We start from the raw sequence: 14005 nt of genomic DNA on the forward strand, positions 1-14005 counted from the left end.
AATAAAGGGTTAATTTGTCATGCAGCATTGAGATCTTTGACATGCAACACCCACACATTCACGGACACACTGCAAACAAATATGTACATGATCAATATCCAGCAGCAAAACCTGTTTGCACATGTGTGTGTGTGTGTGTGTGTGTGTGTGTGTGTGTGTGTGTGTGTGTGTGTACAGATCATATCTTTCTTTCTTAACCCCTATCCCTCTGCAGTAACTCTAAGTGATACACAACCCTCAGGTACTTAAGAAGCACACCTGCCACATTTCACCTGCTCCATTTCTGTGTGTCATTAGTGTTCATATTTTCACTGAGTGGTGATTTTGTGTTTTTTGGGGGGGTTAATGCCTGCGTTTGTTGGTTGATTTTGGAAATTTACATACTGCAGTTATGTGTTGGCGCGTGTGGGCAGATGAGAGAGCTTTTAGCATACGAAAAGTACATGATGTACGCTGGACTTTTTCTGTTTTCTGACCATTTGACACAAGAGTCAAAAACAGATTATTGAAAGTGGCTTGTTCCGAGGGCCTGGTTCATGTCCAAAGAGAAGCTGCAGCAACCTGCAGTGACTTGCTCAGTATCATACGCAATGACAAGTGCTTTTTTTTTCCAATTTCTCACCACATATTTGAGTGGGTTGTTTGTGGTGTCTTTTCTTTTCCTTATATTCATTTCATTCGAATCCGTATCCTGGTCGTGATCTTTGACCTTTACACATCTACAGAGGGGCTTGAGAACATTGCTTGAACTGACGCACTATATATCTGGTTAAAGGACCGCTTCAGTGGTTTATTATTGCACTTCTATCAAATCAAAGCAGTCATTCTGGCTTTTTCTTCCTGGTATCAAGCTCCAACAATGCTGGATCCCACAGTTCCCATGATGCAACAGAATAGTGAATTCCATTATGATGGCATCGTAAAGGTTATTAATCAGGTTTTTGTCTTTGGAAAGCTCCCTCCAAGATATTATTTAATTGTATTCACTTGTATTCATAGTGTTGCCTGTGGCCAAAATTATTATAATAAGGGCCTTTTAGTTTTTTCCATATATTCACTGTATACATGAAGCCACATCTCCACTGGTCTGTGCAATTCCTCTCCAGGCCTGCTGAGCAGCTTTCTTTAAGTCACGTCTCCGCTTGTTATTTCTTGTAAAACCCAACCTGTTGGGCCTGTTCCTTTGGCTCAGCAACATTAGTCAAATCCTATTGCTATCACAGCTCAGGAATATTGTTGCTGCTGTAAACAAGGCGTTTAGAGTTGGATTAAACCATCCGTACCAGTGTTTATTCTGTCTGTGTGTGATCTGTTTGTGGTGTGCGCGGCCAAATTTTAGGGTAGCGTTGCGTTGGTACTCTTAAACAGAGAAATGCAAAATCAAGAAACTTTCCTTCTAGAGAAACTTAAATTAACCTTTGAACTAAAGACTTATGTTTCTTGGTTTTGCAGAGAGTTGTGCTCATGTTTGCATCATAGATTAGAATCAAACAACAGGATATACTCTCAACAACAGCAGAAGCAAAGTGTAGTGACTCATGTGGAGCCTGTGGAAGATCCTATTGAATCCGTATTTACCCAAAAAAGAGTAAAATTAGCCTCAGCAGCGTTCTAATTTAAGGACCAATTGGCCACAGGGCAGACTCTCACATTTACATATCCAAATGTCACGCAGTCAATTCAAAGAGGCTCAATTTATCAGGACAGGACAGTGAGCTTTGGTTAGGGTTCAACTCTTGTTTTTTTGTTTTTTATTATTAAAAGTGACTGTATTCTTACATTAGTTTGATGGTATATAAATGAATACAATTATTCATCATAATTCATAAATAATTAATTAAAATGGTTTATTTAAGTTAATCTATAAAGAGTTTGAAGGGAAAGCTAGAAGTACAGGATAAATGGTTAATATAGTTAGCGTATAGTAGTGATTATACTGATTGTGCTTATTATAGTACTAGATAAACAATTACAAATAGTAAAGATATAACAGGCCGTTAGCTACAAATAATAGATACATGTTTGACATAGACAGAAGTTATTTAGAAACAGCTGAAACAGCTAAAAGTAATGGCTGAATACTGAACACTAACAATAACCTAGTTAAGTAACATCTGTGTTAAAAAAAACAAAAAAACAACAACACCAACATGCAACCTGAAAACCAGTGAAACAGGGAACTTTCCAAGCCTCCGACCCTAAAACGAGGATCTTGGTCTTGTTTGTGAAAGCAAAGCCTGCGAAGCGCAGCAAGGTCCTGACCCCTCAATCATCAATTATCAGGAAACAAAGACAACATTTCTGTCTCCGTGAACAAAGTGTCTGCAAGCAAAAACAAATGACGGTGACACCACTTGTATTTCAGGAATCGGCCCTGAGGCGGATTCGGGTGAGGTACATAAAAAAAATATCAATACAGTGCTTTTGCGCCGAAATCATTTTGAACACAGATGTGTGCATAAGAAGCTGCGTGATGTGTCTTTGTAGCTGTTTTCGGCACGCATGTATGCAGGTGCAATGCATCCATTCAACCAAATCCAAGAAATCAATTGTCCAACAATTGTGCGACAATTTCAAACTGTACAAGCGATCCCTTAAACCCACCTGACCTTTTTTCTTGGAAGCGATTTGGGAGTCTCCCAGAAGAGGGGAATTCTGAGTGAGTTTGCTCTCCAAAGTTACACCCCTACTTTCCCATGCATCTCATTTGACTGGCAAATATCTATGCAAATCTGCTGTGCCAGTGAGTTAGAGAGTGTACTTGCAAGCTCCATCTTCTTGCATGCTCCATCTTGCCCCCTCAGGTCCCTCGTTGTCCGAAGGGCTAACAAGAGGGGGTTGTTTTTTTTGTAAAGTAAATATACCCAGGCGATAAATTATATTTTGCATACAAGATTTGATAAGAGACGGGAATAGCGTGAGCCTGTGTGTGAGTGTGAGTATATGTGTTCATTGAGTGGTCCTTGTTGCATCACAAAACAATGAGTGACACATGTACCTTCCTCTTTCTAGTTGCAAAACAACTCTCTTCTCGTTCTCTCTCCTCTCCTGCATCTGTGGTTGTGTGTGTGTGTGTGTGTGTGTGTGTGTGTGTGTGTGTGTGTGTGTGTGTGTGTGTGTGTGCGTGCATCTTTCTTCATTCATATGCAGCCTCTAGTAGTAACTAGCGCTGGTAGTGAAAACTGTGAGGAAGTTGTCACAAAGAGGGGAAGTGTGTAGTAAAAAATATGTCAGGATATGTCAAGTATTGTTCACCTCATTGAAACAGAATTTCCCCTTTTCTCTTCTGTGCATGTGCCGTGTGTGTGTGTGTGTGTGTGCGTGTGTGTGTTTATTGCAGACAGAGGGATACACCCAGTGCTCCACCACTGATGCAACATACATATTAAATAACTGGATATTTTACTTTATTTCCTCCTGCATCAAACTTCCTCCAATTAAGTTCTCTACGAGGTGATTATACTATAAAATAAAGATGGTTTCCCCATTCTTTAAACCAAACTGCTTCCCCCTCAAACTTAAATTACTATAGTTTCACCTTTTACTTCCCAACCACACACACACTCCCACACTCTTAATCTGACCTTTTGCTGACCTGTAGATTACAAGAAAGCAGGAACACTGGCTGGCGCTTCAGAGAATGTTTAAAATGTGTGAATACAGAAATCGCCTCCTTACATATGGGAGTTAGATGTGTAATTGTGTTTACGACAACCATTTTGTCGCTTGCATCACCATGCGTGTTAGTCTTCACATGCGCTTGTATGCACACATGTGTGTGTGTGTGTGTGTGTGTGTGTGTGTGTGTGTGTGTCCGAGTGACCCAGGAAGCTTTGCTGCGTCTCTCTCATACTCTTCCACCAGCTGATATCACTCACTTCCTGCCGTCTTCTCCTGTCCACTCGCTCTGCGTCCGTTCGCTCAGACTGAAGTCCAGGGCACAATTTGGTTAAACAGCCGGGGTTTTCATCTCCACACGACGAGGCACAAGGATGTTGTGACTGTTGTGTCATCTCAGTGTAAGTCTGTGACTGTCTTTTGTGCGCTTCATTCATTCTTCCCTTCCTTATCCCGGCTTACACAGGTCCAGGAGTTTGGACACATGGCGTCTCGGCTTGCTTCTCTGTGGTTTGTTCTTCGATCGGCTCTCTGTCCCCATGTTATCATGGCTGATAGATTTTGAAGCTAAAGAAAAACTAAGAGCATCGCTGTTTCTTTTCTTTGTTTGAGTGACATGATTCTGAAAATAGGATATCGACGTGTGACTGTTTCTCAGACATATACTGCACATTGAAATTGAGATTGAAAACATCTCAAAATAACAATCCGTTGATGGCTAATGTGTGTGGTTTGCTTTTGAATGGGTTCAATCTAACACTGACTCTTTAAATGAGTAGGGCTCAACACTTCTGGAGGTTTTGCTCACAGTTTGTAAGGTTGACTCAGAGATCTGCACTTCAAAAAGAAGTTCATGCGAGGCTTCTTCCTTGTTTTCAAGCAAGTCATGTTTCCCTTTCTCTTTCTGGGAAATGGGGAGAGGAGAAGAGGAATGAGGAAGTTAACAAGTTTTTATATGACATGCCAAAGTCATGTATTAGATATTTAGATCCTTTGTGACACAGAACTGACTGAAGCTGACAATAAACAAGTGCCAAAGTGTTTAAACTTGCTGTCAAATTGTCAAGTCTTGCCTCTATGACAGCAGGTTTTTTTACCCCCACCTTCGAACGTGGCAAGAGAGACAAGTTTTAACTTATCATTATGAAGTAAGTGTTGATTGCACAAAGATTCCTAATGGCTTTAGAATAATGACACAATCCCCTATTGTGTCATTATCGGCCTCACTTTCACGATGCAGTACTGTCTGCCACCAGGATACAATTCCGTGGGAAAATCTTGCTTTATGGCAAAAAGAGAGTTCGCCCACCTTTGCGCAACCAAAACAGGAAGAGGATATAGCACTTGTGTTTGCCCCTGAAGCTATCAAACCAAAGAGTTACTAAAAAGTATCATTGTAAGTTCTTTGCATTAACTTTTAGGGATGCACTGATACCGATGTCGGATATCGGGCCGATACTGACTCAAGTAGCTGAATCAGGTATCTTGACAATAGAACAGAATAGATAGAAACCCTTTTTATTGTCATATACATATACACGAAATTTGACTTCTGCATTTGACCCATCCCTGTATATAGGGAGCAGTGGGCTGCCAATGACAGGCACCCGGGGAGCCGGGGGTTCAGTGTCTTGCTCAGGGACACTACGACACGTGACGTGAGGATCGAACCGTTGACGCTGCGGTTACCAGACAACCCTCTTAAGCCAGTGAGCCACGGTTGACAATGATCAATTCAAATTCAATTCTATGTTTATACACTGTATACATTGCATACTGACAATTTAATTCCTGTTTAAGCTTTGACCAATTTGTTGCTGAATTGAAAAGGTTTAAACTTGAATTGTAATTCCTTTTTACGATTTTTTTTTTTGTTAGGATTTAGGACAGCCATGTTTAAATCAAGTTTGAACATATGCTCTGGACCTGGTCATAGTAAGAAATATAATTAATCCGTTCACTGTTCTGTTTGTTTTTTTCAATTTCAGCCATTACTCCTTCGTTATTCTGCAATTTTATGAAAATGTATTCTATTTGCTGCGTTCCAAAATATCCTTTGAAAACCTCTGTGACATGGTTTTCTGCAATCATTTCAGCACAGCAAAACATCTGCCTCTCACTGTTGGCTTCCCTCCTTGAAGATAATTCTGTTTACTGAAAACCATGTGACTTCAGGAGAAGTCCTCTACTTGACTGGCGAGTTTGATAAGTAAGGTCTGGCAACAGATGTACCTTTCTTTTTTATTGGTAATGCTGCTTTAAGTATGACAAAGGTCATCGTAAGATGCCTCTATATTGATTAAGAAAGGAGTTATGGTAAACACACTGCACTCTCAGGTATTAACCGGGGCTTTATTAAACCGGGTAGCTGGTCAAATTTAAATGTGCAGCTTGCTTCGAAATAAAATGAAATAAAATAGGAATAAAATTCTGCTGTGAGCGGAAATGAAAGAAAAATAATTTCCATGATGAATCATGGAAAGATGATAAGAAACTCATCGAAAGGTGAGGTTGAAGTAGTACACAGGTGCTGTGTACAACCAAAACCCCATAATCCGGCTGAGCGAGAACAGGCGAGAGTTTCCTAACACCTCTGCGAGTCCCGACACGATGCCTGATTGTGACACCGAGCCCGGGATGGGATCGCGGAACAGGGAGTGAGACTAGACCCAGAAAAACGGGATTCCACTCTCACTCCCTGCTCACGGGGCAACATACCTCTCCCAAGAGTTTCCCACGAGAAAAACCTCCGGCGTTTTTTTGGTCCAGGTAGAAGCAAGAGAGAAAAAGAGGACAGGCGAGACAGGGAGATAGATATATAGATAGATACTAAATGGAGCAGCATGGGAAGACTAGGGGCTTGTTTCTGTGTATTACGGAGGTGGGTGGGATGAAGGTTCTGACAATAGACAGACACTCAGAGGGATTAAGTGTGAGCTTCATGAGAAAATACACTAGATAGGCATCAGCTGGCCATCTCTGGTCCACAAGGTTTCCATAACTGTCTAGTAAGTTGTGTTAAGCTTGGAGACACTTAATTCCCAGCGGTTTTATCAAGGTGTCAGGGTGAGAAGCCACTGAGTCAACGTGAGTGGTTAAATACACCCCTGTAGCTGTTTGCCATGTGTACAACCACATACAGACACATTTGTACAAAATGACCGGGTGTGGTTCACTCTCCTGGCAATGGCATCTCATCAAAGTACCTGGAATTGCCGATGTCTGCCGTCATCTTCCCTTATTCCTCCCAACGCCTCCATCCATCCTTCGCCGTCTTTGTTGGGAGGATGAAGTCATAGCTGCCAAACCTGTTCTTTGTCTTCATTTAGCAGCTGGATCTGGAGAGAGCTCTTTCCTTGGCCACCTCTTCCTGCTCTTTTAAGGAATATAAAAGGGAATTATTAGTAGTGAGAAGAACCCTAAGTAGTTTATTCGACCTAAAGCCCCTGTACTGACTGTGTATGCCACGTCATTTCTATTAATACTGTTAGGGGAGAGTTCAAGGTGTTGTTGAAACACCTGCTCAGTCAAGATCCCCTCAAGCCAGGTTACTAACCGTGCCTCACCCCGACCTTTGACCTCCTGGAGGGAGCAACTGAAACAAGAACAATTCATATGAGGACAGCCTGGAAGACGATTTATTCTTATGTATTTAACTTTTTTGCTGCATGTGCCATAATTTGCAATTTTATAATAGTCAAGATGGAGTCTTTTAACAACTTTATTTACTTTTTGAGTACTTTTATCTGTAACAATACATCATTCTTTAGAAGCTGCTCATATATTTTGGATGAAACTAGTAACAAAAGGTCAAATAAATGTAGTGGAGTAAAAAAGTACAATATATTTCCTTTTGAAATGTAGCGGAATAGAAATATAAAGTAGCACAAAATGGAAATACTCAAGTAATCTACAAGTACCCTATACTTGTAGAACTGTAGTACTAAGGTAAATGTACTTAGTTACAGTCACCACTGGTTTGTTGTAAAAGAATATATCTTAAAATGGTGAAAATGTGTCTCTGAGCCAACAAGAAATTTTCCATCATACCGCTGACTCACTCTTTGCATCTACTTTGCATAGTTTTGCATTCCACTGTGTTGCTTGCCAAGTTATCCATTCAGCTGCATAAAATATTGGGCTTTTTCTGCCTGTGCCTGAAAGTAAATCTCAAACTGAGATGTTTATCTGGTGGTACCCTCTCCTCCCTCGGACTGACGGCTTGTGGTAAAGTCCCCACCACGTGTGTACATTGTGGACCTGAGGCTCAGACTAAAGGATCTTTTATTTCTGCTGCTTCATCCCTTGTGCAAACACAAGCAAGAGAAGCTTTCAGGCGTTTGCACAGCTACATCCTGTTCCAGAGAATCCCCCCCCCCCCCCCCCCCCCCCCCCCAACAACCCCCCTCCCACACACACACACACACACACACACACACACACACACGTCTAACCTTACCACAGCATGTACAGTAAACTCTCCATAATGGTGAAGACAAAACCAAACCTTTGTACAGTGTATCTGTTCAGCTACAAGGGCCAGATAGATGTTGTCCCAGGGTCCGGCTCCTGCAGGGGGCTGCTGAACTTTACCTTTTGAGTAAATAGAAAACAAGCTATTTTGATTTGTGCTGTAGTGGTTTGTTGTTATTGAGGATGAAAAATAAATATGAATTTAAATAACTGCTTTTTATAAATGATCTTTAGATTTGAAGCAGCCTGTGCTCGGTATGACTGTAGGAGGAACCAAAATGTCACGACGAGTCTATTGGTCAATGTCAATTTTTGCAATAACTCCTTAATGTTTTCCCCATCTACTGCCTCTGACCTGCAACAACCAATAAACATGACATGTCTTCCTGAGATTCTCAGATGCAAAATGCTTCTAACACCAAACCTGCTGTCTCGTTCCACAGATATAACTCTCTGAAGAGTTGACAGTATTACTCATCCAGCGCTGACGGCTTGCTCTACAACTGTATATAACTGTAACACTTATTTACATATGTAGCAATGAAACAACCAAAGAGTCCTGCCAACTGTGTGGCAGGCAGCAGAAATCTCTTATAACTGGTGTGAGAACATTTTGTGTATTCACTGTGAGAAGTGTTGGCGAGCACCTTTGCGCTCACGATGATCAATAATCATTTCGCTTTTTTAGTTGTTGAAATGCTGGAAATTAAAACGAGTCAAAATTGAATGAATGATGAATGAAAACCGACTCAGCAAATGAATGATGATATACATGAAGTATTTGACTTAAACATCCACTGAAGAGGCGAAAAACCATGGCAGACAAAAACATCAGATCTGCCTTAATATTTTCATAACTGTGGATGGAAATACGCATCACAGTATTCTCACTTTTTTTTCCAGAAAATTGATTGGAATCTGCACTAAATTTGGATGAAAAATATACGTGTGAGAGACAGAAAAACATTCGTCCTGTTTGATATTATTACTTTTGAACTCACCGCTGTTGTCCAGCAATGACACAATTCCCCTCTCATATACCAGGTGTCAAATTCAAAACATTGTGGCGGTAATGGTAGTGTCAAGTCTGAATAAAGCTTTGACAAACAGTTATGTAACAGACACGTACTGTATGTCGAAGGCAAAATGCTTTAACAGTTAGATGAAGCCAGCAAAGTAACATGTTCCTTGTCTGGGTGTTAAATTCATTTGTGTATGACAGCAATGCCTATAACAAAAGCAATAAATAAAAGAAGAAAGCAGGATTGTACAGGCAAATAAAATGGTCACGGTGTTTAATGCAGTTTGAAGATCATAAAGGTAAGAAACACTAACTTTTTAAGTATTTTAAAGAAAGAAGCTTATGCTAACAAGGAAATACATGGAGTTACCATTCAAGGATGAAGGATCATTTGTCACAATTATATCTGCAACAATAACTCCTTCGTGACTCAACCCTATCATGTTTCTGATGAGGTACGACTCTACGCTAAGTGCTGGTTCCACATGTTGGTGTTGTGTGTGTTTTAGTCATCACAGGCCGGTGTGCATGTTCAAACTTGTCCAGGACTCACGGAAAATACAACACGGTGTTGAATGTGTTTGTGTGTATTACAGAGAAGCAGATACAGGGAGAGGTGGAGAGAAGGAGGTACTCATCCACCTTAATGAGCACTTACTCGTGTGTGCTGCTCCTTTTGTTTCATTTATGATGTTTTGCCTTTATGTTTCTTTCTTCTTCTTTTTACTCCACCTAGGCCTCCCTCCTTTGGTACCTGTTAGTCCTGCAGAACGACTGATGGCCAACTAGCGAACAGTCCCATCGATCGCGCATTGTGATCATTTTGGCACACACTGTAAGCCCTGCACCCATCTTCAGCTTCACAACTTGCACACACACACATCCTGTACTTACTGAGGTGTGTAGAGAGGAGCACCAGAAGGGGCCCTTTTGCTGTGAAACATGCACACACCTTTTTTTTTTACTCTAACCCATTTTCAAGTGTCCTACGCAACATGCCCACACACTTTGTGCCCTGTATGTGTGTGTGTGTGTGTGTGTGTGTGTGTGTGTGTGTGTGTGTGTGTGTGAGTGTGAGTTATCAAGGCCCTGTGTTTCCTGTTTTGCAATCCTCACATGTCCTCCCATAAAAAACGTCTGACTCTGGCTGATTCAGGAACAGCCGGTTTTCTCTGCCCCCCTCAGAGAGGGCATTCAAACACATGTGCAGCCTCTTAGACAAGCTTGGCATGAATATTCCTTTTGGGTTTTAATATTTTTCAAATCAAAAAGTTTTCATTGAATGGTTTGGGGTGAGTGTGCCTTTCTTCTGGCAATAAACAGAGTTCGTAAGATCCAGATTTTGTCAAAGTAGAAGTTGATTTTAGGCTGCAATAGATACTAAAGTTGAGATCAAAAAGCTGTGTGAAGAGAGAAGAAGAAGCACATTTTAGATGCGGTGCCAATCACCGCACGTAGAGCACTATCTCCCCTACTTACCTGTCAAGCTCTCCATTCTCATATGGCACATATGCAGTTTATAATAACAGTGGCTGATTTGCCATTTGAAAAAAACTTTTAAACTGATTTTATTAGCTTTAGCTTGCCTACTAATTGAGCCAATGTAACGTCAACTTTTTTTGTTTTTTTTTGCACTTGATGGCTTCAGGATAAAAAGACTTAAGCTAAAGCTACATGTTCCAGGCCAAATGTTTCCATTCAGCAGAAAGAAACAGCATTACAGAACTAGGTAAGGCTGGAATTGTAAATTGTAAGATCGGAGTATTTCATTCTAATATAACCATTTTATGGCTGTTTAGCTAACATAGGCTTTTCTTTCTTTGCATATTTAAACAGCAGGCCCATGTTTTCAAGATTCACATACAAGAAAAAAGACTTATAGGATGAGGACTAACCAATATGTGTGCCAAACGTAATGCTCTCTTGATTAAAGTAAGAGCAAGACAGAGCTGCCGATTGTTCCGACGGCCCATTACTACAAAACCCCAACAATCCGAAAGATTTGTCCGACGTCCCCGTTATCCCGAAAATACAACAACCTAAAGAACATGGCTTATTATCATGCACAATTATGTCATTTTTTCTACTGGTAAAGGCATGACCCACACACTTCGGATAAAAAATATCATTGTAAGCCAACTAGAGGCAGAATAGAGGCCTTCATCATAGGAAAACAAATATCATGACCAGGAAGGTTAATATTTAGCCATGTGCTTCCATAGGAGAGTTTTTCATTTTGGAGCAATGGGCCTTAGGAACAATGGGAGTTTGTTTTCGGGATAACGGGCTGTCAGGCAAATGGGACATTTTTTTGATTATTTGGGTTTCGGAATGGCATGGCACCCTGCTAAAATTAGCCTAAGGTCCTGTAGCCAGTACAATATGTGCTAGTCGTGCAGTTTGTGAGTTCTGAGCTGTACACACACACTTGCTCTACATACACACACTCTGTGAGAATGTTGCTCGCTAGCTATAGCTAATATTTTTACATTGGCTGTACTAACAGTCCATTGGGCAAATTTGTGCGAATCACGAGAGAAATTATAGATCTGTGTTGTCTGGGAGATCACTATTTTCTCTTTTTTTGTGCAAGAATTTAGTATTATTCCTTTATCTATTTATATGAAAAAGTCTGGACAATCTTATTATCATAAAAAAATGCAAATACATTTCAAGAGTGTGTGTCAGTGGTTATACTGCAGGTGAGAGATCCCCTTTAAAAGAAATTGTAACATCGTCCTGGGTGATGCAATTGCATGATACCAAGTTACCTGGATTCACCTGTGCATGTATGTGAATGTGTGGGTGTGTGTGTGTGTGTGTGGGTGTGTGGGTGTGTGTGGGTGTGTGTGTGTGGGTGTGTGTGTGTGTGTGTGTGTGTGTGTTCTTCACACTAAAAGCTCCTCCTCGCCTGGCAACTGTCTGTCCAGAGGGCTGTGCACCTGCACTTTACAACTCACCCGACGAGCGTGCAAACACTACTGAGTCAGGCCAAATACCTCTACGTGCTGCTACTGTTATATATTTATCACTACCATTTTGTATACCATAATGAATAATAGATTTATCTAAGGCCATGCCCATTGGGGTGGTTTCCCCTGAGGCAGGTGTTTGCATATGTGTGAGTGTGTGAGTGTCTGCTGCCGGGACTTCCCCGAAGGTATGTAATTCACAACTTTCACTTATTAGTATCATCGATGAATGACTATATGACTATGTAAGATTCATACTCTCCATGCAGTCAAACTGGATACTGGACTCCCAGTATAACAACAAACACTGTACCCTAAGTGTGTCAGGCAGTAACCTCCAGGTCTGAAAACTGAAGCCAACGCAGAAGTGCCTTCAACTTGCATTCTCTCTAATGGCCAGCAGGCAGCGACTCCTCTGGTGGCAAAAATAAGTCTGATTGTGTAGAAGTCTGTGAGGAAATTACCCAACTTCTCACTTGATTTATTACTTCAGTAAACTAGTTTCAAGTCTTCTTCAATAGGGCATGGTGTTAATTTAGTAAATTACTGTATACAATAAAGCAGGGTATGCAATAGGGCGTGGCTAGATCGTGGTTGAGAGGTCGCTGCCACGGCGTTGTCCGGTGTGGTAGTCGTCCATGTTTTCATCTTCAAACGTTTACCCTTTTACAGTGTTTTTGCATTTCTTGAAAGTTAATTGTAACCGTTTTGGTCGCCAAGATACTTTATGTACTCAGGATGGGTGGAGTTGGGCAGGGCTTTTTGCTTCTATCATACCCACAAAAGAATGAGGCCTCTTTTACTGCTAAATTAAAATGATAAATGTCAAAGCAGCAACATGATGTCACAAAAAGTGTTTACCACATGCATTGCCTAAAGAATGAAAAAAAACAGAATGACAGGTGTTTCCAGGATAGGCCAATGAATATGTTGCAACCGAGGATCATTTGAGAGTGAAGGCCTCGGGTGTTTGTGGCAATGAAGCTGACAAGAAAGAAAAGAACAATGAACTTCAAAGTACCAGGAAGGCAAGAACAAAACGTGTGTTTCAGCGAATACATTGTTTCAGCTGCTAAGCCTTTCTCAACAGATCGCAAACACACCCTTTAATCATCTGATGCCGACTGTCTTTAAACATACATACACACACAATGATGTTGACAGAAGGTATTCCCAGCATGACAAATTAAACACACACAAGCATTTCTGATTGATGCAAAGTTACGTAAAACAGAGTTTTGAAGCTATAAACAAATCATATGCCTATGCATGAACTAGGGATTTTATCGAGGCTCATGAAAACTACCTTGTAACCAGACAAACGGTACCTCCAAACTAAAATAGATGGATTTTTAGATTTTGCTGACAAAAAGTATTCAACGATTATTCTTCCATTCAACTAAATCGGCCTTCAATCAGGAAAAAAAACCGATGCAATACCACAGTTGTGAGTTGGGTGAAAATATTGAGCAGAACAATTGCAAGCAGCAAACAGATGTGAGACAGATGTTGTTGTTTTTAATCTGGTAGAGTAATATTGCACTAAACAGGGTGCATGCAGGGTGACTAATAACTTCTCCATTTCCAAACACAGTGTGTGAGTGTTTCTATTGGCCGACCACAGTTGAAGAAAGAACTCTGGAGCTGGCTGGAGATTGCATCAATACAGGAAATATGTACTTGAAGCGAATGGACGACGGAGTGAATAGTCACCTTTAGAGCTGATGCGCTCTTAGTTTTTCTTAGGATAAGTACCATCTTCAGGTTGGCCCTCTGTGAGCTTCAAACAGCAATGTTCAACATAAGGATCATTGGGGTCAAAACTTCTAATTTAAAAGGCAAAAAAGGTCCTCTTGGTGCATACCATCCAATTACAATAAAGGAGGACTTTGTCCTCTTCGCTATTTTGTCCATCAGGTGT

The 14005-nt window shown here is 40.8% G+C and overlaps 1 long non-coding RNA gene across 4 annotated transcripts in view; it reads left to right on the plus strand.

Annotated features, from left to right (window-relative positions):
* The first annotated feature begins 3837 nt into the window (after positions 1–3837).
* Positions 3838–14005, plus strand: part of LOC142942219 (uncharacterized) — an 11696-nt gene continuing 1528 nt past the window's right edge. The window contains exons 1-7 of one of the 4 annotated variants that reach the window (XR_012951575.1): positions 3838–4019; positions 5040–5098; positions 5198–5327; positions 5497–5553; positions 5715–5827; positions 8535–9742; positions 9849–9947. This is a non-coding gene — a long non-coding RNA (uncharacterized LOC142942219). Of the gene's footprint in view, positions 4020–5039; positions 5099–5197; positions 5328–5496; positions 5554–5714; positions 5828–8534; positions 9948–14005 lie in introns of all 4 variants that reach the window. The other 3 variants (XR_012951574.1, XR_012951577.1, XR_012951576.1) reach the window with 3 other exon arrangements.

The sequence above is a fragment of the Anarhichas minor genome, unplaced genomic scaffold, assembly GCF_050575085.1.
Source record: "Anarhichas minor isolate MPS153535 unplaced genomic scaffold, ASM5057508v1 ptg000136l, whole genome shotgun sequence".
NCBI classification, from domain to species: Eukaryota; Metazoa; Chordata; class Actinopteri; order Perciformes; family Anarhichadidae; genus Anarhichas; species Anarhichas minor.